We start from the raw sequence: 26,845 nt of genomic DNA, 5'->3' as shown, positions 1-26,845 counted from the left end.
TGATGACATCATAGGCTTCTTTATGTGGCATCACAAAACCAGAGAAACCTACAATCAGTCAGAGACAGGAACCCCTTCCCTTCATCACTGAGCTTGCAACTCCTTTATGCTATGGGTTTTGATCAGAAGTGAAGGATTTATCATCTAATTAAATAGATTCTCACAAGCTCTTCCAATTGCTCAGTTGGTAAAGTCAGTGAATAGCCAAAGGTCTGGAATTCAAGTCTTGATCTCCGCTGAGTGAATTGATCTCAGCCAGGGTAGCAGTGAGGGAGCGGCAATTGGCCTCAATTCCCCTAAGAAAGAGAAAAAAAAAAGATTCGCCTGGGACTCATGCTCCTAATCACAACCCTGCAGGAAGTGTGCCTGTGTGGTCCTCAGGTGAGGATAGGATTGGGCTGAGCAGTGATGCCCCCCCTTTATCATAATAGTCACCTGATACTCACTGTCTAGGCTCACACATGAAGAATGGCTATTTGACTGAGGTTTCAGAATACAAATGACACTGTCCTGCAGTGAAGGTTAGTGCCTTTGATCGGTGAGAAAGTTGCAAAAAAAAACTAGAATCTGCAACTGATTCTTAATATAGTTAGAACCAATGAAGGAACAACTAAAACCTGCGATATTAAGTTATACAGCTATTATCAAACAGGTTGAAAAATTAGAGTTTAAAAGGTCGGTGACTTGACTTGGCAAACCTTAGTTTGAGGAGGGGAAAGAGTTGTGGGTCAATTTCAATATGACAAAGGCACTCGGGTCATAATTCGGTTGATAACGCATGCTGTTAACATTGGTGTTCGGTGTTGGGAGTTAGGCGTTTGGGAGTGGTGCTCGGTGCTGTTTAGGCCTGAAGTGATATTCGCTTGAAATTTTTTAGGGGCGTAAAAAAGTAACGTCCCGCCGGCTAACGTCATGGAAGTCATGATGTCAGTACGCATGCAACGCTTCCTTGGCGCCCTTCTTGCCACATTCACTTTCGCTGTCTCATTTAACGGCTGGCATCCATGACACTTGAAAAAGTTGGACTGCACAAGGCAGAGAAAAAAAATCAGGGGCCTTATTTAAACGGAGTTGCAGCCAGAGCTCAGAGGTCTCGGTCAGTGCTGCATTTGATGCTCGCACAGACAGTAGGGTGTTGGCGTTGCACTGCTGCTGACTCGTCAGATTGACGACTAGTATCTGCGACACATCTCGGCTAACTTTGAAATCTCTATCCACTGTGACCTGTGCCAAGTGATGGGGGCAGTGGTGGCACACCATGTCGTCCTGCGGCGCCGACTTGAAAGGCGCCGGCTGCAGAGACAGCTTTGGGCAAATGTGGATCCTCCCCAGAGGAGAGGCCCCAGACAGTGGGGCAGGAGGCCGTACACACGCAGGGTTCACCACGTGCATTACTCTTATCTTGAGCTGTCCGAGAAGCAGTGCTTAAGAAGGCTGAGGTTCCGTAGGGACATGGTCACGGAGCTTTGCCACCTTCTGCGGACATACCTGACAGCTGACATCGACACTAGGACCTCGCTGTCAGTGGCAATGAAAGTGACAGTAGCACTGAGTTTCGATGCTACCAGCACCTTCCAATCTCCTGCAGGCGATATATGCAACATCTCGCAGTTTGCAGTACATTGCTGCATTCGCCAGGTGACCGGCGCTCTCTATGGCAAACGATTGGACTATGTCAAGTTCAGCATGTCAAGGGAAGACCAGGATGAGCGCATCGTTGGCTTTGCCAGGCTAGCGGACTTCCTCAGAGTTCTAGGAGCCATTGATTGTATGCATGTGGCATTGAAGGCCCCGCCCCACAATGGAGAGATCTTTTGGGATCGCAAGGGATTCCACTCCCTCAACGTACAGCTGGTCTGTGATCACAGGTCAATGTCAAATGCCCGTTATCGCTGAAAATGCCCGATATCCTGGCAGCTGCCACGATGCCTCCATCCTGCGGGAGACCAGTGTGCCATGACTCTTCAAGCCACCGCATGAAGGCCGTGGCTGGCTCCTGGGCGACAGAGGATACGGTGTGGCCCCCTGACTGATGATGCCCCTCCGCTGAGCAGCGCTACAACACCAGCCATACCACAACCCGGGTCATTATCCAGCAAACTATCAGGGTTCTGAAGCAGCGTTTCCGCTGCCTTGAGCACTCTGGAGGGATACTGCAGTACTCACCTGATGGAGTCTGCATGATCACCTTTGTCTGCTGCATGCTACACAACCTGGTCATTATAAGGGCCCAGCATTACCACCAGGGATGGATGATCCACTTCAGGAGGAGGACGACAATGACGAGGAAGACGAGGATCCCCACTGAAGGAGGAGGCAGCATGACATTGCTGCGGCTGGAAGGGCTGCTCTCAGAGACTCATCGCTCATCGATTCCATAAGAATTAGGAACAGGAGTAGGCCATCTAGCCCCTCGAGCCTGCTCCGTCATTCAACAAGATCATGGCTGATCTGGCCGTGGACTCAGCTCCACTTACCCGCCCGCTCCCCGTAACCCTTAATTCCCTTATTGGTTAAAAATCTATCTATCTGTGATTTGAATATATTCAATGAGCTAGCCTCAACTGCTTCCTTGAGCAGAGAATTCCACAGATTCACAACCCTCTGGGAGAAGAAATTCCTTCTCAATTCGGTTTTAAATTGGCTCCCCCGTATTTTGAGGCTGTGCCCCTTAGTTCTAGTCTCCCCGACCAGTGGAAACAACCTCTCTGGCTCTATCTTGTCTATCCCTTTCATTATTTTAAATGTTTCTATAAGATCACCCCTCATCCTTCTGAACTCCAACAAGTAAAGACCCAGTCTGCTCAATCTATCATCATAAGGTAACCCTCTCATCAGCCTAGTGAATCGTCTCTGTACCCTCTCCAAAGCTAGTATATCCTTCCTTAAGTAAGGTGACCAAAACTGCATGCAGTACTCCAGGTGCGGCCTCACTAATACCTTATACAGTTGCAGCAGGACCTCCCTGCTTTTGTACTCCATCCCTCTCGCAATGAAGGCCAACATTCCATTCGCCTTCCTGATTACCTGCTGCACCTGCAAACTAACTTTTTGGGATTCATGCACAAGGACCCCCAGGTCCCTCTGCACTGCAGCATGTTGTAATTTCTCCCCATTCAAATAATATTCCCTTTTACTGTTTTTTTTTCCAACGTGGATGACCTCACATTTTCCGACATTGTATTCCATCTGCCAAACCTTAGCCCATTCGCTTAACCTATCTAAATCTCTTTGCAGCCTCTCTGTGTCCTCTACACAACCCGCTTTCCCACTAATCTTTGTGTCAACTGCAAATTTTGTTACACTACACTCTGTCCACTCTTCCAGGTCATCTATGTATATTGTAAACAGCTGTGGTCCCAGCACCGATTCCTGCGGCACACCACTAACCACCGATTTCCAACCAGAAAAGGACCCATTTATCCCGACTCTCTGCTTTCTGTTCGCCAGCCAATTCTCAATCCATGCTAATACATTTCCTCTGACTCCGCGTACCTTTATCTTCTGCAGTAACCTTTTGTGTGGTATCTTATCGAATGCCTTTTGGAAATCTAAATACACCGCATCCATCGGTACACCTCTATCCACCATGCTCGTTATATCCTCAAAGAATTCCAGTAAATTAGTTAAACATGATTTCCCCTTCATGAATCCATGTTGCGTCTGCTTGAGTGCACTATTCCTATCTAGATGTCCCGCTATTTCTTCCTTAATGATAGCTTCAAGCATTTTCCCCACTACAGATGTTAAACTAACCGGCCTATAGTTACCTGCCTTTTGTCTGCCCCCTTTTTTAAACAGAGGCGTTACATTAGTTGCTTTCCAATCAGCTGGTACCTCCCCAATGAATGAATGAACTGCCGAATGGCCAGCCTATACACCTGGGGATCAACTCAACACATCGCTACACACCCTGCAGCCCACTGACTTAAATAATCAGTGCCTCATCATGTGAACAATCCAAACTTGCTTTATTGCAAACATAAATCATGTATGGTGAAAACAACCACGAGATAACAACTTCATCCCCAACACATCAACATACCCACAAAACCCCTTCAAATATTCTCACAGATATCCAAATGGACCTGCTGACATCAGTGTTGATTTTGTAAGAAGGTAGTCATCCCTGTACTAAACAAGTACTGAACAATTGTGGGCTCATTCATCCAAGTGCAACAATTTACATGAGCTCACACTGCAACCAGTTAGCCATCTCTATTGATTATGAACCAAGTGTTTGGTGTGTCATACAAGTGCATCTAATGTTAAAAGCTCATATCTTCACAAGGTCAGCATATGTGGCCACCTTCACAAAGGTCTTTACCTTGTCTTAGAGGGTTTTATGACCTCTTCCCTTATCCCCTCTCCCACGCCTATTGCTCCTCCGCAATGGGGTCTCAGGGCCTTCAGCAAGGCTGGAAGGCGGTCGCTGACTTCGAGCCTGAGCCACACATGATGGCCTAGCAGGACATCCACGACCAGCTCGGGCCCTGGAAGACCCGGCTGTGGGCTGCATTGGCTCAGCAAGGCTGGAAGCACTCTGTTGTGGATGGGGTGCGGAGAGCAGCAGCTGCGAAGGCAGAATTATGTCGTCCTCAGAAACGCCATCATGGTCCAATTGGCCCAACAGGCTGATACTCCCCCGGGGCAGAGCATCATCATCTGTAGAAATCTGGGTGAGGTCAGAATCCTGCGCTGGGTCGGCAAGGTTAGGTCCCCGTCCAACATGATGGGGCCCCAGACCGGATGGCAGCAGTCAGTGCGTCCGTTGAATCGATTTGCCTCTGCATCAAGAGTGACTGCGACTGCAGTTCACCAGAGAGCTAACTCAGGACACCACGTACTGATGACATTTGAGTATGGAGGCCTACAATATCATCGGCCTGGTGCTCAATGGCCACTGCAACGTCAGCCATAGCACGTGCCACCATGTCTGGGACCCCATGGCCACTGTTTGCATCCAGCATCTGTTGGTATCTACCAAGGATGGGCTCGATGGGCTGCTGAGAGGCATGAGCAACAGTTGAGGTGGATTCTTCCATCCTCACAGCGAGTGCATTGAGACTCTGTGACACTCTTGCTATTGCACCCAGCAGATCGCTGTGCAACTGCAGCGATTGTCTTGTGACAACCTCTAGGTCGGGCTCATCGTCAGAGTGCTGCTGAGCATCACTCAGGAGCACACTCACTCTCCGGGGAGCTGGCCCCTGGACTTCCCCTCACCCTTGGTGTTGCTGGAGGCCACTGGGTCCCGGGGCATCACCCACCTCTGCCTCCCCCAACGCCCCTTGGTCAGCAGCGCTGCTAGCCCCGCTCTCCAATGGCGCAGCCTCCTACGTGAGGTCGAAGGTGAGGTGAGGTAAGGTCCTGCCCCTCCTCGTCCTCTGGGTCGTCGCCACCATCTGCACCCGAGAAGGTCCCGGTGGATCTGGCTGGTCATGTGAAAGCACAAACACAGAACAGCGGTTACCTGCAGGGGAGGGGGTCAGGAGCAGGAAAGGCATTCGAGAATGTCAGTCTCATGGAAATAGCTGCATATTGATGGTGTCAGGGCCAAGTATCCTACAGGTTGCTGTAAAATAACTCAACATACCCTCACTGTACTGAGGGGGATCGGCCGCACCATTGCATCAACTTGTACGCCCATCAGCGCAGCTATCCGATCCTCCAACGGAGTGAGCACTTGGAGGTTTGGCTCCTCTCCACAAATCCGCATTTGCTCCCGTCGGTTGTGGGTGAGCTTCGCCTGTAACATTAAAGAGAAAGTCGGAGATGGAGGCCTTCTATCAGTATGTCCCAAGCGCCTTACATACTTTACTACCATTTATTCTAAGACAGTCTTCACAGCTTGATGCAAGTACCATTTGCAGCATTGACTTGCTGTGGCACTGCTTGAATTAGGGTGACAGGGCCTCACAGTAATGGGGAGGCTACAGTCTTCGAGACGCATATGAAGACTGAGGAGTAAACAACATGAGGGGTGTGTCTGCAGAGCCGAGCAGCAAGGTTAACAGCGCATGCAGACCCTTGCAGTGGGAGAGGCTGCAAATGGGAACCTTGACTGTTGCCTCACCCACTTAGAGCATGGATTCCGAAACACTACCTTGAGCAGAGAGTGCACATTGAGGTGAGAGCATAGCATGTTGAAGTTTGAAATTAAAGATATTCACCCTCACTATCCATGTCAGGTCATTCCACTTTTTCCGACATTGCATCGCTGTCCTTGGCACCGTGTCACACGCAGACACTTGCTCTGCTATCTCCCTCCATAGCCTTCGGTATGTTTGGGGTTGGGGTTGGGGTCTCCGCCCAGCCTCTCCACGGCATCAAGGAGTGCGTCCAGTGCAGTGTCTGTGAATCGGAGGGCAGGTTGACGAGCCGCTGCCGGGTCTGCCAGCCTCATGCTCTGAGTGAGTGCGTAGGAAGCGAATATAGCCACGAGGCGTGAGGCAGCCAATCAACGTCTCAATTCAATCCAGATGGCACCACTCTGTCTGTGGCGCAGTTCCCAATGCTGCCTATGTCCCGGATATTGAGCCCACGCTTAACGGCCCACTTAGCGCAGTGTAGCGCATCCGGGTAAGTGTGCAACGCCATAATTTAACGCTGCTACCAATTCTTTAGGAGTCAACACTGAATTTCGTGTTTGGGGAGTGCGCCTGAAGCGAGGCATTAAAAATTTCTTTCATGCGGTGACAACGCCTCAAAAATGACGGTATCAAATTTTGACCCCTCAATACCCAATCTGAAAGATACTGTGATTTACAATAAGGTTATTCCCTCACTGCATCTCCACTTGCACTGCCAATCCTGATTCCATTGGAGGTTGTGATTCCGGCAATTTGTTTGTTATGGTCAAATTTAGATGCAACATGTTTGAGAAAAATAAATAATGAAGGACTGCTAGGTCAGTCCGGCAATTATATTTCTGGGTTTGGCTAGGCCGCCAACAGGCAGCCTGGCAGCCCCTCTTGGGTGCCAGGCCCCTGGCCCGGCCGAAACCCTCCCTGGTGGCCCAGTGTTTGCCAAAAAGTGGCTGCAGAGTTCGCAGCGGCCCTCCCCTTTAACTGAAGGGGAGAGACGTTGTGATGCGCCAGCGCGATGACGTCATCAGCGTGGTGCTGATGACTGACAGCCTCAGATACTCCACCCCACCCCCACTTCCACCCCCATGCTGAGGCCCCTGCCACCCCGCTCGAAAACCCCCTCCCCCAATGCATGGGGTGGCTAGAACACATCGAAACCGGTAGGTGCACCTCATTTCGGGCGGTGGGCAATTTCGGCCCCTAGAAGTTTAGCCAGTTCATCCATTTGCATCTTTTGTAACCTGTTGTGCTTTTAGATGATACCAGAACTGAGAGGATATACGTACCAGGAAAAGTTGAACAGGTAAGCGCTCTTTTCTCTAGAAAAGAGACATCTGAGGGGTGACCTAATAGAGGTCGTTAAAATTATGAAAGGGTTTGATGTCAACAAAGAGATGTTTCCATTTGTGGGGGAGACCAAAAGTGGAGGCCTTAAATATAAGATAGTCACCAATAAATCCAATGGAGAATTCAGGAGAATCCTCTTTACCCAGAGAGTGGTGAGAATGTGCAACTTGTTATCATAAGGGGTAGCTGAGGCGAATAGGATAGATGCATTTAAGGGGAAGCTGGATAAGCACATGAGGGAGAAAGGAATAGAAGGATATACTGATAGGGTTAGAAGAGGGGTGGGAGGAGGCTTGTGCGGAGCATAAACGCCGGCATAGACCAGTTGGGCCACATGGCATGTATGCAAACTCTTTTAATTCACTATGTAACTATGCATGATGTACCACCTGAGGGTGCTGCTGTTGGAGGCCCAGGGGTTTCCTGTCCTGGTATGTAGGGGGATATAAAAGGCAGCCAGGCATGCTGCTCACTTTGCAGTCGTATTATATGGACTGAAGTCACACAGCTCTTACTCACAGTACAAGGCCTCGTGGAGTTATTCGATCATAATTGCAAACATAATAACATAATTTGGCGGGCCGTTACGGGTGACCCTTCGCTATCAAAGGTATTCATGGCCAGTAGCAGGTCTGTGGGCTGCGCTGTTTCCACCCCGGTGGTGGGAATGGTAGTCGGCTGAGAGCATCGGCGCAGTTTTCAGTGCCTGGTCTGTGGCGGATCACATAGTCGTAGGCAGACAGTATTAGTGCCCATCTTTGGATTCGAGACGAAGCATTGGTGTTTATGCCTTTGCTTTCTGAAAACAGTGAGATTAGGGGCTTGTGGTCCGTCTCTAATTCGAACCTGAGTCCAAACAAATATTGGTGCATCTTTTTTACACCGTAAACACAGGCTAAAGCCTCCTTTTCGACCATGCTGCAGCCTCTTTCGGCCTTTGATAGGCTTCTGGATGCATATGCAACCGGTTGAAGCTTGCCCACTGCATTGGCTTGCTGCAAAACAACCCAACACCGTACGACGACGCATCACATGCTAAAACTAGACGCTTACATGGGTCATATAATACCAGCAACTTATTCAAACACAGCAGGTTTCTGGCCTTCTCAAAGGCAGCCTCTTGATTTTTACCCCAAGCCCAGTCGTCTCCCTTGCGTAACAGCTTGTGCAACGGTTCCAGCAAGGTGCTCACCCTGGAAGAAAGTTACCAAAATAGTTGAGGAGACCCAGGAACGAGCGCAGCTCCGTTACATTTCGTGGTGTGGGTGCATTCTTGATGGCCTCTGTCTTCGAGTCCGTGGGTCTGATGCCGTCTGCCGCAATCTTCCTCCCCAGGAATTCTACCTATGGCACCAAGATGACACATTTGGATCGTTTCAAACGGAGTCCAACTCTGTTTAGTTGACTTAAAACTTCTTCCAGGTTGTGCTGGTGTTTGGAGGTGTCGCGGCCAGTGATGAGGATGTCGTCCTGAAATATGACGGCGCATGATTTCAACAGGCTCTCCATGTTTCTTTGGAATATGGCTGCAGCCGAGCGAATCCCGAACGGGCACCTGTGGTACACGAACAGTCCTTTGTGCGTGTTAATGCATGTTAATTTTTTTCGACGACTCAACCAGCTCCTGGGTCATGTAAGCGGAGGTTAGATCCAACTTGGTGAACGCCTTTCCCCCTGCTAATGTCGCGAAAAGGGCATCGGCTTTGGGTGTGGGTACTGGTCCTGTAACAAGACTCGGTGGATCGTTACTTTGTAGTCGCCGCAGATTCTGATCGTGCCGTCGCTCTTTAGTACCGGAACAATCGGCTGGCCCACTCGTTGAACTCGACTGGCGATATGATCCCCTCGCATTAAAGTCTGTCCAATTCGATCTCCACTTTCTCTCTCATCATGTAGGGGACCTTGAGCCGTGTGATGAACGGGCCGTGCCTCGGGGACCAAGTGGATCTGTAATTTGGCGCCTGTGAAGTTGCCGATGCCTGTTTCAAATAAAGATGGGAACTTGTTCAGCACTTGAGCACAGGAAGCATTGTCCACTGATGATAATACTTTGACGTCTTCCCAATTCCATCAAATCTTCCCCATCCAGCTTCTGCCAAGCAGCGTTGGCCCATTGCATGGTACAATCCACATTAGCAGCTCTTGTGCCTCTCCATCATAGGATACTTTTATGTTCGCACTGCCAATAACTGGTATCAGTTCCTTGGTGTAAGTGCGCAGCTTTATCTGAATCGAGCTCAGCTTGGGTCTTTGTGCTTTGTTGTCGCCCCACAGCCTTTCAAATGCCTTCTGGCCCATTATTGACTGACTCGCCCCCGTGTCCAGCTCCATGGATACAAGAACGCCATTTAATTTGACTTTTATCATCATGGGAGGATTTTTTGTGGAGAGGGTGTGCACCCCGCATTCTGCTCCCTCGGGCTGAGTTGCCTCTCTAGCTTGTCCTTTGTGATCCACGCTTGATTGGGACACTTCTGCCGACTCCATTGCCACGTAGTGAAACATAGAAACATAGAAAGATAGAAAATAAGGCGCAGGAGTAGGCCATTCGGCCCTTCGAGCCTGCACCGCCATTCAATGAGTTCATGGCTGAACATGCAACTTCAGTACCCCATTTTTGCTTTCTCGCCATACCCCTTGATCCCCCTTAGAGTAAGGACTACATCTAACTCCTTTTTGAATATATTTAGTGAATTGGCCTCAACAACTTTCTATGGTAGAGAATTCCACAGGTTCACCACTCTCTGGGTGAAGAAGTTTCTCCTCATCTCGGTCCTAAATGGCTTACCCCTTATCCTTAGACTGTGGCCCCTGGTTCTGGACTTCCCCAATATTGGGAACATTCTTCCTGCATCTAACCTGTCTAAACCCGTCAGAATTTTAAACGTTTCTATGAGATCCCCTCTCATTCTTCTGAACTCCAGTGAATACAAGCCCAGTTGATCCAGTCTTTCTTGATATGTCAGTCCCGCCATCCTGGGAATCAGTTTGGTGAACCTTCGCTGCACTCCCTCAATAGCAAGAATGTCTTTCCTCAAGTTAGGAGACCAAAACTGTACACAATACTCCAGGTGTGGCCTCACCAAGGCCCTGTACAACTGTAGCAACACATCCCTGCCCCTGTACTCAAATCCCCTCGCTATGAAGGCCAACATGCCATTTGCTTTCTTAACCGCCTGCTGTACCTGCATGCCAACCTTCCATGACTGATGTACCATGACACCCAGGTCTCGTTGCACCTCCCCTTTTCCTAATCTGTCACCATTCAGATAATAGTCTGTCTCTCTGTTTTTACCACCAAAGTGGACAACCTCACATTTATCCACATTATACTTCATCTGCCATGCATTTGCCCACTCACCTAACCTATCCAAGTCACTCTGCAGCCTCATAGCATCCTCCTCGCAGCTCACACTGCCACCCAACTTAGTGTCATCCGCAAATTTGGAGATACTACATTTAATCCCCTCGTCTAAATCATTAATGTACAATGCAAACAGCTGGGGCCCCAGCACAGAACCTTGCGGTACCCCACTGGTCACTGCCTGCCATTCTGAAAAGTACCCATTTACTCTTACTTTTTGCTTTCTGTCTGTCAACCAGTTCTCAATCCACGTCAGCACACTACCCCCAATCCCATGTGCTTTAACTTTGCACATTAATCTCTTGTGTGGGACCTTGTCGAAAGCCTTCTGAAAGTCCAAATACACCACATCAACTGGTTCTCCCTTGTCCACTCTACTGGAAACATCCTCAAAAAATTCCAGAAGATTTGTCAAGCATGATTTCCCTTTCACAAATCCATGCTGACTTGGACCTATCATGTCACCTCTTTCCAAATGCGCTGCTATGACATCCTTAATAATTGATTCCATCATTTTACCCACTACCGATGTCAGGCTGACGGGTCTATAATTCCCTGTTTTCTCTCTCCCTCCTTTTTTAAAAAGTGGGGTTACATTGGCTACCCTCCACTCCATAGGAACTGACCCAGAGTCTATGGAATGTTGGAAAATGACTGTCAATGCATCCACTATTTCCAATGCCACCTCCTTAAGTACTTTGGGATGCAGACCATCAGGCCCTGGGGATTTATCGGCCTTCAATCCCATCAATTTCCCCAACACAATTTCCCGACTAATAAGGATTTCCCTCAGTTCCTCCTTCTTACTAGGCCCTCTGACCCCTTTTATATCCGGAAGGTTGTTTGTGTCCTCCTTAGTGAATACCGAACCAAAGTACTTGTTCAATTGGTCTGCCATTTCTTTGTTCCCAGTTATGACTTCCCCTGATTCTGACTGCAGGGGACCTACATTTGTCTTTACTAACCTTTTTCTCTTTCCATATCTATAGAAGTTTTTGCAGTCCATTTTAATGTTCCCTGCAAGCTTCCTCTCGTACTCTATTTTCCCTGCCCTAATCAAACCCTTGGTCCTCCTCTGCTGAGTTCTAAATTTCTCCCAGTCCCCGGGTTCGCTGCTATTTCTGGCCAATTTGTATGCCACTTCCTTGGCTTTAATACTATCACTGATTTTCCTTGATAGCCACGGTTGAGCCACCTTCCCTTTTTTATTTTTACGCCAGAAGGGATGTACAATTGTTGTAGATCATCCATGCGGTCTCTCAATGTCTGCCATTGCCCATCCACTGTCAACCCCTGAAGTATCATTCGCCAATCTATCCTAGCCAATTCACGCCTCATACCTTCAAAGTTACCCTTCTTTAAGTTCTGGACCATGGTCTCTGAATTAACTGTTTCATTCTCCATCCTAATGTAGAATTCCACTATATTATGGTCACTCTTCCCCAAGGGACCTCGCACAATGAGATTGCTAATTAATCCTCTCTCATTACACAACACCCAGTCTAAGATGGCCTCCCCCCTAGTTGGTTCCTCGACATATTGGTCTAGAAAACCATCCCTTATGCACTCCAGGAAATCCTCCTCCACCGTATTGTTTCCAGTTTGGTTAACCCAATCTACATGCATATTAAAGTCACCCATGATAACTGCTGCACCTTTATTGCTTGCACCCCTAATTTCCTGTTTGATGCCCTCCCCAACATCACTACTACTGTTTGGAGGTCTGTACACAACTCCCACTAGCGTTTTCTGCCCTTTGGTATTCCGTAGCTCCACCCATACCTATTCCACATCATCCAAGCTAATGTCTTTCCTTACAATTGCATTAATTTCCTCTTTAACCAGCAACGCCACCCCGCCTCCTTTTCCTTTCTGTCTATCCTTCCTAAATGTTGAATACCCTTGGATGTTGAGTTCCCAGCCTTGGTCACCCTGGAGCCATGTCTCCGTGATGCCAACCACGTCGTATCCGTTAACTGTTATCTGCCTGGTTAATTCGTCCACCTTATTCCAAATACTCCTCGCATTGAGCACAGAGCCTTCAGGCTTGCCTTTTTCACACACTTTGACCCTTTAGAATTTTGTTGCAAAGTGACCCTTTTTGTTTTTTGCCTTGAGTTTCTCTGCCCTCCACTTTTACTCATCTCCTTTCTGTCTTTTGCTTCTGTCTCCATTTTGTTTCCCTCTGTCTCCCTGCATTGGTTCCCATTCCCCTGCCATATTAGTTTAACTCCTCCCCAACAGCACTAGCAAACACTCCTCCTAGGACATTGGTTCCAGTCCTGCCTAGGTGCAGACCATCCAGTTTGTACTGGTCCCACCTCCCCCAGAACCGGTTCCAATGCCCCAGGAATTTGAATCCCTCCCTGCTGCACCACTGCTCAAGCCACGTATTCATCTGAGCTATCCTGCGATTCCTACTCTGACTAGCACGTGGCACTGGTAGCAATCCCGAGATTATAAGAACATAAGAACATAAGAATTAGGAACAGGAGTAGGCCATCTAGCCCCTCGAGCCTGCTCCGTCATTCAACAAGATCATGGCTGATCTGGCCGTGGACTCAGCTCCACTTACCCGCCCGCTCCCCATAACCCTTAATTCCCTTATTGGTTAAAAATCTATCTAACTGTGATTTGAATATATTCAATGAGCTAGCCTCAACTGCTTCCTTGGGCAGAGAATTCCACAGATTCACAACCCTTTGGGAGAAGAAATTCCTTCTCAACTCGGTTTTAAATTGGCTCCCCCGTATTTTGAGGCTGTGCCTCCTAGTTCTAGTCTCCCCGACCAGTGGAAACAACCTCTCTGCCTCTATCCTGTCTATCCCTTTCATTATTTTAAATGTTTCTATAAGATTACCCCTCATCCTTCTGAACTCCAACGAGTAAAGACCCAGTCTACTCAATCTATCATCATAAGGTAACCCCCTCATCTCCGGAATCAGCCTAGTGAATCGTCTCTGTACCCCCTCCAAAGCTAGTATATCCTTCCTTAAGTAAGGTGACCAAAACTGCTTGCAGTACTCCAGGTGCGGCATCACCAATACCCTGTATAGTTGCAGCAGGACCTCCTTGCTTTTGTACTCCATCCCTCTCGCAATGAAGGCCAACATTCCATTCGCCTTCCTGATTACCTGCTCACCTGCAAACTAACTTTTTGGGATTCATGCACAAGGACCCCCAGGTCCCTCTGTACCGCAGCATGTTGTAATTTCTCCCCATTCAAATAATATTCCCTTTTACTGTTTTTTTTTCCAAGGTGGATGACCTCACATTTTCTGACATTGTATTCCATCTGCCAAACCTTAGCCCATTCGCTTAACCTATCGAAATCTCTTTGCAGCCTCTCTGTGTCCTCTACACAACTCGCTTTCCCACTAATCTTTGTGTCATCTGCAAATTTTGTTACTGCACTCTGTCCCCTCTTCCAGGTCATCTATGTATATTGTAAACAGTTGCGGTCCCGGCACCGATCCCTGTGGCACACCACTAACCACCGATTTCCAACCCGAAAAGGACCCATTTATCCCGACTCTCTGCTTTCTGTTCGCCAGCCAATTCTCTATCCATGCTAATACATTTCCTCTGACTCCGCGTACCTTTATCTTCTGCAGTAATCATTTGTGTGGCACCTTATCGAATGCCTTTTGGAAATCTAAATACACCACATCCATCGGTACACCTCTATCCGCCATGCTCGTTATATCCTCAAAGAATTTTAGTAAATTAGTTACACATGATTTCCTCTTCATGAATCCATTTTGCGTCTGCTTGATTGCACTATTCCTATCTAGATGTCCCGCTATTTCTTCCTTAATGATAGTTTCAAGCATTTTCCCCACTACTGATGTTAAACTAATCGGCCTATAGTTACCTGCCTTTTGTCTGCCCCCTTTTTTAAACAGAGGCATTACATTAGCTGCTTTCCAATCCGATGGTACCTCCCCAGAGTCCAGAGAATTTTGATAGATTATAACGAATGCATCTGCTATAACTTCCACCATCTCTTTTAATACTCTGGGATGCATTTCATCAGGACCAGGGGACTTGTCTACCTTGAGTCCCATTAGCCTGTCCAGCACTACCCCCCTAGTGATTACTACTTTTGAGGTCCTACTTTTTAATTTAGCTCCTAGCTCCTTAAATTAGTCTTGTCGGACCTCATCCCGTTTTTTACCTATATCGTTAGTACTAATGTGCACCACGACAACTGGCTGTTCACCCTCCCTTATCAGAATGTCCTGCATCCGCTCCGAGACATCCTTGACCCTTGCACAAGGGAGGCAACATACCATCCTGGAGTCTCGGTTGCGGCCGCAGAAACGCCTATCTATTCCCATTAAAATTGAATCCCCTATCACTATCGCTCTTTTTCCTGCCCTCCTGTGCAGCAGAGCCAGCCACGGTGCCATGAACTTGGCTTCTGCTGCTCCCTCCTGATGAGTCATCCCCCTCAACAGTACTCAATGCGGTGTATCTGTTTTGCAGGGGGATGACCGCAGGGGACCCCTGCACTACCTTCCTTGCACTGCTCTTCCTGTTGGTCTTCCATTCCCTATCTGGCTGTGGACCCTTTACCTGCGGTAAGACCAACTCACTAAACGTGCTATTCTCGTCATTCTCAGCATTGTGGATGATCCAGAGTGAATCCACCTTCAGCTCCAATTCCGCAACGCGGTCCGTCAGGAGCTGGAGGCGGATACACTTCCCGCACACATAGTCGTCAAGGACACCGGAGGTGTCCCTGATTTCCCACATGGTACAGGAGGAGCATAACACGTGTCTGAGCTCTCCTGGCATGACTTAACCCTTAGATTAAGTTAAATTGGCAACAACAATGTTAAAAGTTACTCACTGATATAGAAGAGAAGAAAAACTACTTACCAATCACCAGCCAATCACTTACCTCCTTGGCTGTGACGTCACCTTTCTATTTCTTTCTACTTCTTTTTTGCCTTCACCCTGTAGCTGCACAAGCCAAGCCTCTCCACGCACCTCCTTGACGCTGGGCCCCGGACTCCCTGCTGTGCCTTTTGTGTGCAGTATATTTGCACATTCGCTGGAGATGGCTCCTTGTTCTGCAGCTTTTGCATGCATAGTCTTTAAATTGACATTGATGGGCCAGCATTGCGTTAATGATTTCGCATTTACACAGCTTGGCGGGCCGAGCAGTAGCAGGCACATAGGCTCTGCTCTGTCCAGTTCTTATTAGTTCAACAGTTCCACCTGCAATCGACATTATTTTACGTACAGTGCTTGCCAGTGAGTTCCGATTCTGGTAGGAAGTCATCTGTATGGTATCGCGAATGAGTTCAGGCACCTCATCGTATGTCTTATCTTGGCCTTCATGGGTGTCAGCAAGTCCCTGATGAGGCGGTAGACCTCGGGCCCTCAACTGGTCAGCAGTATAGCCTTGCGCTTCTCCGCCAATATGTCCATCTCCCCTGCCAGGTCGTTTGCCATGAAATATTGCTCGAGGCTTTCCATGAAGGCATCCCAATGATCACCCTCTGCGAAGTCTTTTAGTGTGCCAATGGTAGCCATAATCGCGTGAAAGTCCGTATTCTCGTCGCCAATTATTATGTCTGCAATTACCATCGAATAACTCCACGAGGCCCTGTACTGTGAGTAAAAGCTGTGTGACTTCAGTCCAGTTAATACAACTGCAAAGTGAGGAGCAGCATGGCTAGCTGCCTTTTATATTCTCCTGCACACTAGGCAAGGAAACCCCTGGGTCTCCAACAGCAGCGCCCTCAGGTGGTACATTGTACATAGTTACGTAGTGATTACAAAGAGTTTGCATACATGACATCCTGTTTCTGTGTTGTAGATGTAATTCGATGTACTTAATTTCCAAATAAACAGTAATTCAGCAGTTTCAGAGCCTCATTTCAGGTTATCACAAATTACGCCGATAAACAGCCATTATGGTGAGATTGGGTTGTTTTGACTCTGGGCATTTGACCCTGGGTTAGTTCTATCTTTGCATTAGTTGCACTAGTTGATAGCCACAGATCATTTCTATCTCTCTATCCTGAAGCTGAACTCCAGGATATAGTCGATGTATTCACCAAGGCATATGAAAGCATGGGCCTTACGCTTAACATCCGTAAGACAAAGGTCCTCCACCAGCCTGTCCTCGCCGCACAGTACTGCCCCCCAGTCATCAAGATTCATGGCGCGGCCCTCAGCAACGTGGACCATTTCCCGTACCCCGGGAGTCTCTTGCCACCAAAAGCAGACATTGATGCTGAGATTCAACATCGCCTCCAGTGCGCCAGTGCAGCCTTCGGCCACCTGAGGAAAAGAGTGTTCGAAGACCAAGCCCTCAAATCTACCACCAAGCTCATGGTCTACAGGGCTGTAATAATACCCGCCCTCCTGTATGGATCAAAGGCATGGACAGTGTATAAAAGACACCTCAAGTCGCTGGAGATATATCTCCAACGATGTCTCTGCAAAATCCTGCAAATCTCCTGGGTGGACAGGCGCACCAACATTAGTGTCCTCGTCCAGGCTAACAGCCCCAGCATTGAAACACTGACCACACTCAATCAGCTTCACTGGGCAGGCCACATGGTTCGCATGCCAGACACGAGACTCCCTAAGCAAATGCTTTATGCAGTGCTCCTTCACGGCAAACAAGCCAAAGGTGGGCAGCAGAAACATTACAAGGACACCCTCAAAGCCTCGCTGGTAAAGTGCGACATCCCCACTGACACCTGAGAGTCCCTGGCCGAAGACTGCCCTAGGTGAAGAAAGTGCATCTGGGAGGGCGTTGAGCTCTTCGAAGCTCAACGCTGAGAGCGTGAAGAGGTCAAGCACAGGCAGCGGAAGGAGCGCGCGGCAAACCAGTCCCACACACCCCCTCCCTCGAATGTCTGTCCTACCTGTGATAGGGTCTGTGGCTCTCGCATTGGATTGTTCAGCCACCAAAGAACTCACTTCAGGAGTGGATGTATGTCTTCCTCGATTCCGAGGGACTGCCTATGATGCTGATGATCTCTCACCTGACTAACCAGTTTAATCCAAACACTGAAAATACACTGTACTCCTTTGATGCAAATTTAAATTTAAATTTTGAGGCAATCACACATTAAAGTTAGTTTTTGTTGTTGACTTTTGGAGTTTTTTCAGATTTTAATTTTCGTGTAAAAAAAGAGAAAAGACAGTTTTTAAAAAGTCTTGAACATCACGAAGACTCAAGAAAGCAAGGGACTTAAAAAAAATCAAAAACTAAATCACATGCCACCATTACTTACACAGTTCACCGACACCACTTTCATGAGGCTTGTCTAAACCTTTAGATAGTTTTCTTTTGCCTGTGCATGGTGGAGTGTTAAGTGCCCTTCGTTCCAAATCTAGCTGCATTGTCTTTAATCTCAATCGAGATATGCCCCTCGGATGTTATCTAAAGCCCAGTTATTAGTACCACCAAGTTTATCATCATTGGATAAAGTAAATTGCACATCACAATGTTTGATGTAACTTCATTATCTTAGCCACTAGCTATAAAAATTAAACTAAAAAAGTTTTTTATTTCAAAATGTCATTTGGATAATTATCTGATTGCCCATTAAAACAAATGCCACCATTCATAATTGTGATGTTTTGGTATTCAGGCAATAATTAAATCAGTTTGCAGACGTTTGAGAGCGGAGGACCCCTGTGACTTTGCTCCCCTGAGGTAATTTGCATGTTAATTATCATGGTGGCTGATGGCTTAGATCGAGAGAAACAAGTTATAAACAGCTTTAATTAGCAGCTTAATCATTTTTACAAGAAATTGCAAAGCACCGTGATACATTAGTATGCATAAAATTAAACCAGATCAGCATGGCTGCTCATGTTAAATCTTCAACACTGAGCTGAGGTGACAAGATGGCTGACTAAGCCCCCAACTCACAAAGCTTTCACTGAAAGACCTTTAAATACTAACTGCAGAATCCTGCATTTTAGCAGATAATTAGAAGTATTATGCATTGGCCACAGGCACGGTGCCCATGTAGCACCCTGGCACAGTTGTAAAATTGAGGGAAATGCTTAGGGATCACTAAACACAAGGGTTAAATGAAGCAAGTTCATTATAAAAAAAAACACAACATGCAGAAATCCTAATACAGTTTACTCCTCTTTGTTCAAAGTCGCTTAATTCAAATGATTCAATTTTCTACCACAAACTTCTTAATTAACTGTGTTGTAAACGTTGCTTAACTCAAAAAATGTTTAGCACAGAAAATGCCTTTGATTTATCAGGAGTGGACTCAAGTAGATTATGAAATCAGTGGTCTTCATCCATCACAGTTTTGAACTGAACAGTCTGGACCTTGACGGAGCTGATCAAAAAAATCTAAAACACGAAAGGCTAGACTCTGAACTTGAGTGTGGTGCTGTCTTACAAAGGCTGTCTGCATGTTCAGGTGATTATCAAAAAAAATCCCATAATGTTATTTGAGGCTCTCCTGATGTCTTGGACAATATTCCAACTTCAATGAACACAACCAAAAATAAACATAATTTATCTCGCTTGCTGTTTGTGAATCTTGCTGTGTGCTATTGACTGCTGTGTTTGCTGACTTAATAACTGCGACTGAATTTCAAAAGCGATTAATTCATTGATTGCAAAGTAATTGATATGTAAAAACATAGTCAATCTCAAAGCTGGTACAGACCATAGATCAGATCAGTCTAATTCATCTTTTTGCTGCCCTAGCAGTAGTAATGTACAAATCGTTTATTTTCAAGATATTTACCCCACAACCTCCTTATATAAATGCAAGTTCTTCCTAAGATCTGAAATCTAAACTGTAAATCTCTTTTTTTCACTTATGTCTTATGATGTGGAGATGTTAATTTTTAAAAGTTATTTTCCATTCATTTATACCATCAAAACAAGTATCAGAAGTCAGACCTCAATCCCACCCTTACCCTACCCCTGTCCTGCCTCCTGTCCAGATTTGGGCTTGACAGAAGGTGGCAACTGTTATGTATGTTAACTGGGTTTTACCTGCCACCGGAGGGCGCGACTGTCGGAGTCCTAATGGTAACGGGCAGACATGTGCAAGCCATGTATATAATGTTGGCAGCCATGTTGAATCCTCACTTTGAGAATGAATAAACTGGAGTAAGGTCATGCCTGAACTAGCGCACTGTACTTAGCCTCATAGAGTTATTCGATACTTAACAATTGGTGACAAGTTAAAAATATGAACTTTCACGCAACCATGTCTGTTGGAATTTTGGAGAGATTCGTGGAAGGGGAAGACTGGGGGGATTTTGCTGATTGCCTCAACCAGTACTTCGTAGCCAACGAATTGGAAGGAACCGATAACGCAATTAAGCGCAGGGCGGTTCTCCTCACCGTTTGTGGGTCAAAAATTTATGGCCTTATCAAGAATCTACTCTCACCGACTCGACCAATGGATAAGACTTACGATGAATTGTGTACGCTGGTTCGGAACCACTTTAAGCTGAAGGAAAACATCATCATGGCGTGGTATCGTTTCTATACGCACAATCGCTCCGAGGGCCAGGACGTGGCGGAATTTGTCGCCGACCTGGGCCGTGCAACTTCAGAGCTGCATTGGAGGAAATGCTGCAGGACTTTTTGTACTTGGCATTGGCCATGAGGTCATCCTTCGAAAGCTGCTGGCTGCTGAATCTCTCGACCTGAGCAGGACCATCACGATCGCCCAGGCATGCATGCCCATGGACGAAAACTCGAAACAAATATCTTCCCAGCATCAAAACTCACTGGCAAGTACTGTGCATAAAATAATATCGTTGGCAGGCAGAGCTGCACATGGCAGGGCCTACTTGTCCGCGTTTGTACGACCTGTAACTGCTCAAAGTCCGCCATTGTGGGTGAATCAAATCTCACCTCATTGGTGTTGCGGGGGCTATCCACAGGCCCATCAATGCCAATTCAAGCAATACGTGTGCAAAGGCTGTGCAACAATGGGGCACCTTTAGCGAATGTGTCCACAACCGAGCAAGCGTGCTGCGACACACCACGTGGCTGAGGATGATTGATCCAGCGTGGATCAAGCAGCACAGGCAACTCAACCCAAGGTACAGGACGAAGAAGTGTATGGGGGACATTCTTTTACCAAAAGTTCTCCGATAATGCTGGAAGTTAAATTAAATGGTGTTCCAGTATCCATGGAATTGGACACAGGTGCAAGTCAGTCAATAATGAGCCAGAGAGCTTTCAAAAAGCTATGGGACACTAAGGCAAAAAGACCCAAACTGAACCCAATCAATGCGAAGCTGCGAATCTACACCAAAGAGCTCACACCAGTCTTTGGCAGCACGGCAGTAAAGGTATCGTACGATGGAGCTATGCATGATTTATCATTGTGAATCATTCCAGGCAATGGCCCAACGTTGTTAGGCAGGAGTTGGCTTGAGAAAATTAAATGGAACTGGAACGATATTAAAGCCTTATCATCAGTGGATGATGCTTCATGTGCTCAAGTGTTGAGCAAGTTTCCTTCGTTGTTCGAACCAGGCATCGGCAACTTCACGGGAGCCAAGGTGCAGATCCAACTAGGCCCGGATGCAAGACCCATCGATCACAAGGCTCGGGCGGTTCCGTACATGATGAGGGCGAAGGTCGAGATCGAACTAGACAGACTTCAATGGGAAGGAATCATATCACCAGTCGAGTTCAGCGAATGGACCAGTCCAATTGTCCCGGTGTTGAAAAGTGATGGCACGGTCAGGATCTGCGGCAACTACAAGGTAATGATCAACCGAGTCTCGATTCAGGATCAGAACCTGTTACCCAAGGCTGACGACCTGTTTGCAATGCTAGCGGGGGGGAAGTCGTTCACCAAAGTGGACCTGACCTCTGCTTACATGACACAGGAGCTGATCGAATCGTCAAAAAACTGACGTGCATCAACACACACAAAGGACTGTTTATGTACCACAGATGCCCTTTTGGAATTCGCTCGGTGGCAGCCATATTTCAGAGAAACATGGAGAGTTTGCTGAAGTCCGTCCTGAGAACCGTCGTGTTCCAAGATGACATGCTGATCACCGGTCGCGACGCCACCGAATACCTGCACAACCTGGAAGAGGTTCTACGTCGTCTGGACAGACTGGGACTCAGGCTAAAACGCTCCAAGTGCGTTTTCATGGCACCAGAAGTCGAATTCCTGGGGAGAAAGATTGCAGCAGACGGCATCAGACCCACAGACTCGAAGACAGAGGCCATCAAGAATGTACCCAGACCCCAGAGTGTGACGGAGCTGCGTTCGTTCCTGGGTCTTCTCAACTATTTCGGTAACTTTCTACCTAGTTTGAGCACATTGCTAGAGCCCTTGCACATGTTGTTGAGAAAGTGTAATGACTGGGTTTGGGGCAAATCTCAAGACAGAGCCTTTGAGAGGGCCAGGAACCTGCTGTGTTCCAATAAATTACTGGTACACTATGACCCATGTAAGCGGTTAGAGCTGGCCTGCGACGCCTCATCATATGAGGTCGGTTGTGTGCTCCAGCAAGCCAATGTATCAGGCAAACTCCAACCAGTTGCATACACGTCCAGAATTATGTCTAAGGCTGAAAGAGCCTATAGTATGGCAGAGAAAGAGGCTTTAGCATGCGTTTATGGGGTTAGGAAAATGTACCAATAACTGTTCGGGCTTCGGTTTGAGCTTGAAACAGACCACAAGCCGCTCATTTCATTGTTTTCTGAAAGCAAAGGTATAAACACCAATGCCTCGTTCCGCATCCAAAGATGGGCACTGACATTATCCGCTTTTGATTATGTCATCCACCACAGACCAGGCACTGAAAACTGTGCTGATGCATTTGGCCGGCTACCATTGCTCACAACCGGGATGGAAATGCCGCAGCCTGCAGACTTGCTGCTGGTCATGGACACCTTCAAGAGCGAGGGGTCACCCGTCATGGCTTGCCAAATTAGGACCTGGACCAGCCAGGATCCTGTACTGTCAAGCATAAAAAGGTGTGCCCTAAATAGAAATTGGTCTGCCATTCCCAGGGAAATGCAGGATGAAATTAAGCCTTATAGCCGCCGCAAGGATGAATTATCTATTCAGTCTGATTGTCTGTTATGGGGTAATCATGTTGTTATGCCAAAAAAAGGCAGGGAAACTTTTGTGCGAGATTTACACAGTACCCACCCAGCATTGTCATGATGAAGGCCATTGCCAGGTCTCACGTTTTGTGGCTCGGCATTGACTCAGACTTGGAGTCATGCATGCATCAGTGCAACACTTGCATGCAACTGAGTAACGCACCTGTGGAGGCTCCGTTGAGCCTGTGGCCATCCAAACTGTGGTCAAGGATCCACATAGACTTTGCCGGCCCCTTTCTTGGCAAAATGTTTTTAGTGGTAGTGGACGCTTACTCCAAATGGATTGAATGTGTAATCATGTCATCCACAGCCACTATTGAAAGCCTCCGGGCCATGTCCGCCACCCATGGCCTGCCCAACATCCTTGTCAGCGACAACGGACCGTATTTCACCAGTTCGGAGTTCCTCGAGTTTATGACCCGTAATGGCATCAAGCATGTCAGGTCTGCCTCTTTCAAACCCACGTCTAACGGTCAAGCGGAGCGGGCTGTCCAAACCATTAAGCAGAGCCTAAAATGCATGACTCACGGCTCCCTACAGACCTGCTTGTCCCACATTCTGCTCAGTTACCAGATGAGACCCCACTCGCTCACTGGGGTCCCTCCTTCCGAGCTGCTAATGAAGAGAGGCCTCAAAACCAGGCTCTCCCTTGTACACCCGGATCTCAATGATCACATCGAAACCAAAAGGCAACGTCAGTAATGGTACCATGATCGCACGGCCGTATCACGTGACATTGCTGTTCATGACCCTGTGTTTGTCCTGAATTATGATCATGTGGGTTGCTGGCACGGTTTTGGTCAAGGAGGGGAACAGGGTGTTTGTAGTCAAACTGTTAAATGGCCAACTGTGCAAGAGGCACATCGACCAAACCAAACTGCGATTCACAGAAAACCCAGAACAAATTGAAGATGACATCACCATCGACCAACCAACACACATCCAACCATCAGTTGACCCTTGTATCATTCACGAAGACGAACCTACCATCCCCGACAGTCCTGTGAGACCGACTGCTCCGCAATGCAGCAACGGTCTTACTAACTCACCCAAGCTTGGGTTCAAACTGAGAAGATCAACCAGGGAGTGGAAGGACCCGAACCATCTCAACTTGTAAATACAACCTGTACCAAGGACGTTGGGGGAATTATGTTATGTATGTTAACTGGGTTTTACCTGCCACCGGAGGGCGCGACTGTCGGAGTCCTAATGGTCACTGGCAGACACGTGCAAGCCGTGTATATAATGCTGGCAGCCATGTTGAATCCTCACTTTGAGAATAAATAAACTGGAGTAAGGTCATACCTGAACTAACTCACCGTACTTAGCCTCGTGGAATTATTCGATACTTAACAGCAACCCTACCTGAGATTGTAACGGGAACTAGGCAAAAACCTTGGAGCACTTGATCGCCTGGTTGTATTGCGATATTAGGTGTGTAATATTTAAACCTATTACAAACTGTAAAGGAATATACAACAAATAATAGTTTAGAGTGAGACCTGTAATTAATGTGCCAGTCTATGCGAAGCCCCCGTTTAATGAATATCCCAGGGTGGTGTCTGTTGTACTGAGGTCTGTGTGTAATAAGTAAACTGATTTAGTACAAGCATCGAGTGATGATTGCTTGTGATTGATAACCTAGTTTAGATATTGCAAATCATCTTTATATGTGTGCACACGGATCTTGAAGAGGTTTTCAGTAGTGTGTAACCTCAGCGGTTTTAATTTTTCTTCTCAATCTTTCTAAGGATTTGAAACATACTTGGTTAAACCTCTACACACCTGTTGATGTTGATGAGAAGCACATTGTGCTCCTTCTGTACTGTATTACTTGGGTCTTGTGCGCGATTATCAGTCAGCCTAATGTTCAGAGTCTGTTGCGGAAGAGGGTTATAAAAGCGTCAAAGGAAAATGCCGGTGGCTTGTAACAAACAACTTAAGATGTGGATCCAAAAACAATAACAACTTGCATTTATATAGCACCTTTAATGTAGAAAATGACCCAAGACGCCTCACAGGAGCGTAATCAGACATAAACACAGAGCCAAAGAAAAAGCCATCAGAACAAGCGACCAAAAGCTTGGTGAAAGAGGACATTTTTAAGAAATGTCTTAAAGAAAGAGAGAGGTGGAGGGATGGAGAGGTTTAGGGAGGGAATTTAAGAGCTTGGACCTAGATAGTGGTGCGAAGGATGTGGGGGATGTACAAGAGGCCAGAGTTGGAAGAACGCAGAGCTCTCGGAGGGTTGTAGGCAATGTAATTGCAATTTTTTTGGGGGTGCATGGCCCCTTTTATGGAGCACGGTCCATTCATATCATTGCGCATGCGGGTTTATTCCCATTGTAACGGTGTTGAGTGGCCTGTGTGGACCTGCAGCTCGCTGTGTGGCTGCATGGCTATGCAGCTTAAAGGGAACATTGGTTGTAGGGCTGGAGGAGGTTACAGAGATTGGGAGGTGTGAGATGATGGAAGGATTTGAACACTAGAACATGGATGAGAATTTTAAAATTGAGGTGTTGGTGGACCGGGAGCCAATGTAGGTCAGAAAGCACAGGAGTGATGGGTGAATGGGACTTGGTGCGAGTTACTCCACTTTCAGCTTCTCAACCAAGAGACAATACCAATCCCTTTCACTGAAAGCACTGTCCCCAAGCATCTTGGTTTCTTCTCTCCATAGAACCTATGTACCGAAGGCCTTAACCTAAGTTTCCCAGTCAAAATAAAAATCCCATGCAATCCCCTGTTGCTAGTCCCTGAACTCAGAAACACCTGCCATATCTGAGACAAGCTTTGTCGTTTCTAATTGAAGCCATTCAGTGGTGCTGGGGAGAAATAGGAGTAGAAATTGGTATACATTGCGCTGGTTTTTCAGGTGTAAAATGGGTGCAAAGCTTATCAGTTTACTAGTGGGACAACTTGTGCCCAATCTGTGCAGGTGTTGGTCCCGCTGATAAATTCGCCGGGCCTATTTTTTAGGCGTCCCAGGCAGATGCCTAAAACAAGCATTAGGCCTTGTTGAAGGACCCCATGGAGAAATTTGTTATCGATGGGGAGGGCAGTCACCCACTAAAGATGAGTTTACTTGCAATAAGCCATTCCAGCCCCACTCACGGGACTTACCTGTCGGTTGCTGCCAGCCCAAAAGTGATACTTCACTGGCAAGCTTCCTGGTGACGCATAGCAGGCATCTGCAGCTCCCCGATCTAATTTAAAGAAGCCCGAGGCCCGATTTCGGTCGGACTTACTTGTTCTGCAAGCTGGGATTATTCCTTGTGCCCAGTTGGCACTGGCAGACCGGTGCTATCCAATTTGCACTCCATAAACTCTGCTGTGGCATTTAATCAGAGTGCCTTCCTCTGGCTGGATTTCTACATTGCCAGTATTATCCTGTAGGAGCCAGTAATGAGTTTTAAGCTGTCTGGACTAGCCTCCCATTTACCATGTGGAGATCGTTTTTTGATAACATTACACCAAAGTAGTTTTTGCAGTAAGTTATTTATTTCAAATGCTGCTACAACTAAAATTAACCCTTCCTCTATGAACCAAACAGGCAGTCTGTGTATCAGTAAGTATTAATCATAATGAGTAACAGAAGGGACAGGATGCCTCCAGTTCTGAGTAATAAATGGACAGGCTGTCTTTCAGGTTTGAGCGAGGCAATCTTGGCAGCAATCAATGGGATATCATTCAGCCTAATTAAGGGAGCCAGCCTCGTTTATACAGTAAAAGGTAGATGTAAATACAATGCTTTTATTTGTTCAGACTTCACTGCTCTATAACATGTCAGGCCACAAGTAGATCATGCAAAGTAAGCTCAGTTCCCTGCCAGCTCTATGCAATTGGCCATAATGAAGGCTTTTCATAATTGGTTGCTCAAAGCTTCAATATCACGGAGCTTTAAAGGAATAAATTCTGGGGCAAATTCCCAAACTGCCC

At 47.1% G+C, this 26,845-nt stretch overlaps 1 protein-coding gene across 10 annotated transcripts in view; it reads right to left on the bottom strand.

Annotated features, from left to right (window-relative positions):
• LOC139229314 (butyrophilin-like protein 2) overlaps positions 1-26,845 on the bottom strand; it is a 549,799-nt gene that overhangs the window by 8,106 nt on the left and 514,848 nt on the right. Inside the window, exon 1 of one of the 10 annotated variants that reach the window (XM_070861005.1) lies at positions 5,597-5,660. The exons of the other annotated variants lie outside the window; for them this stretch is intronic. The gene's annotated coding sequence lies outside the window, so the exon portion shown is untranslated. Of the gene's footprint in view, positions 1-5,596; positions 5,661-26,845 lie in introns of those variants that run through there. 10 annotated transcript variants of the gene reach the window in all.

This window comes from Pristiophorus japonicus, chromosome 18 (genome assembly GCF_044704955.1).
Source record: "Pristiophorus japonicus isolate sPriJap1 chromosome 18, sPriJap1.hap1, whole genome shotgun sequence".
Taxonomy (NCBI): domain Eukaryota; kingdom Metazoa; phylum Chordata; class Chondrichthyes; family Pristiophoridae; genus Pristiophorus; species Pristiophorus japonicus.
This window is presented reverse-complemented; position numbering and strand designations above follow the sequence as displayed.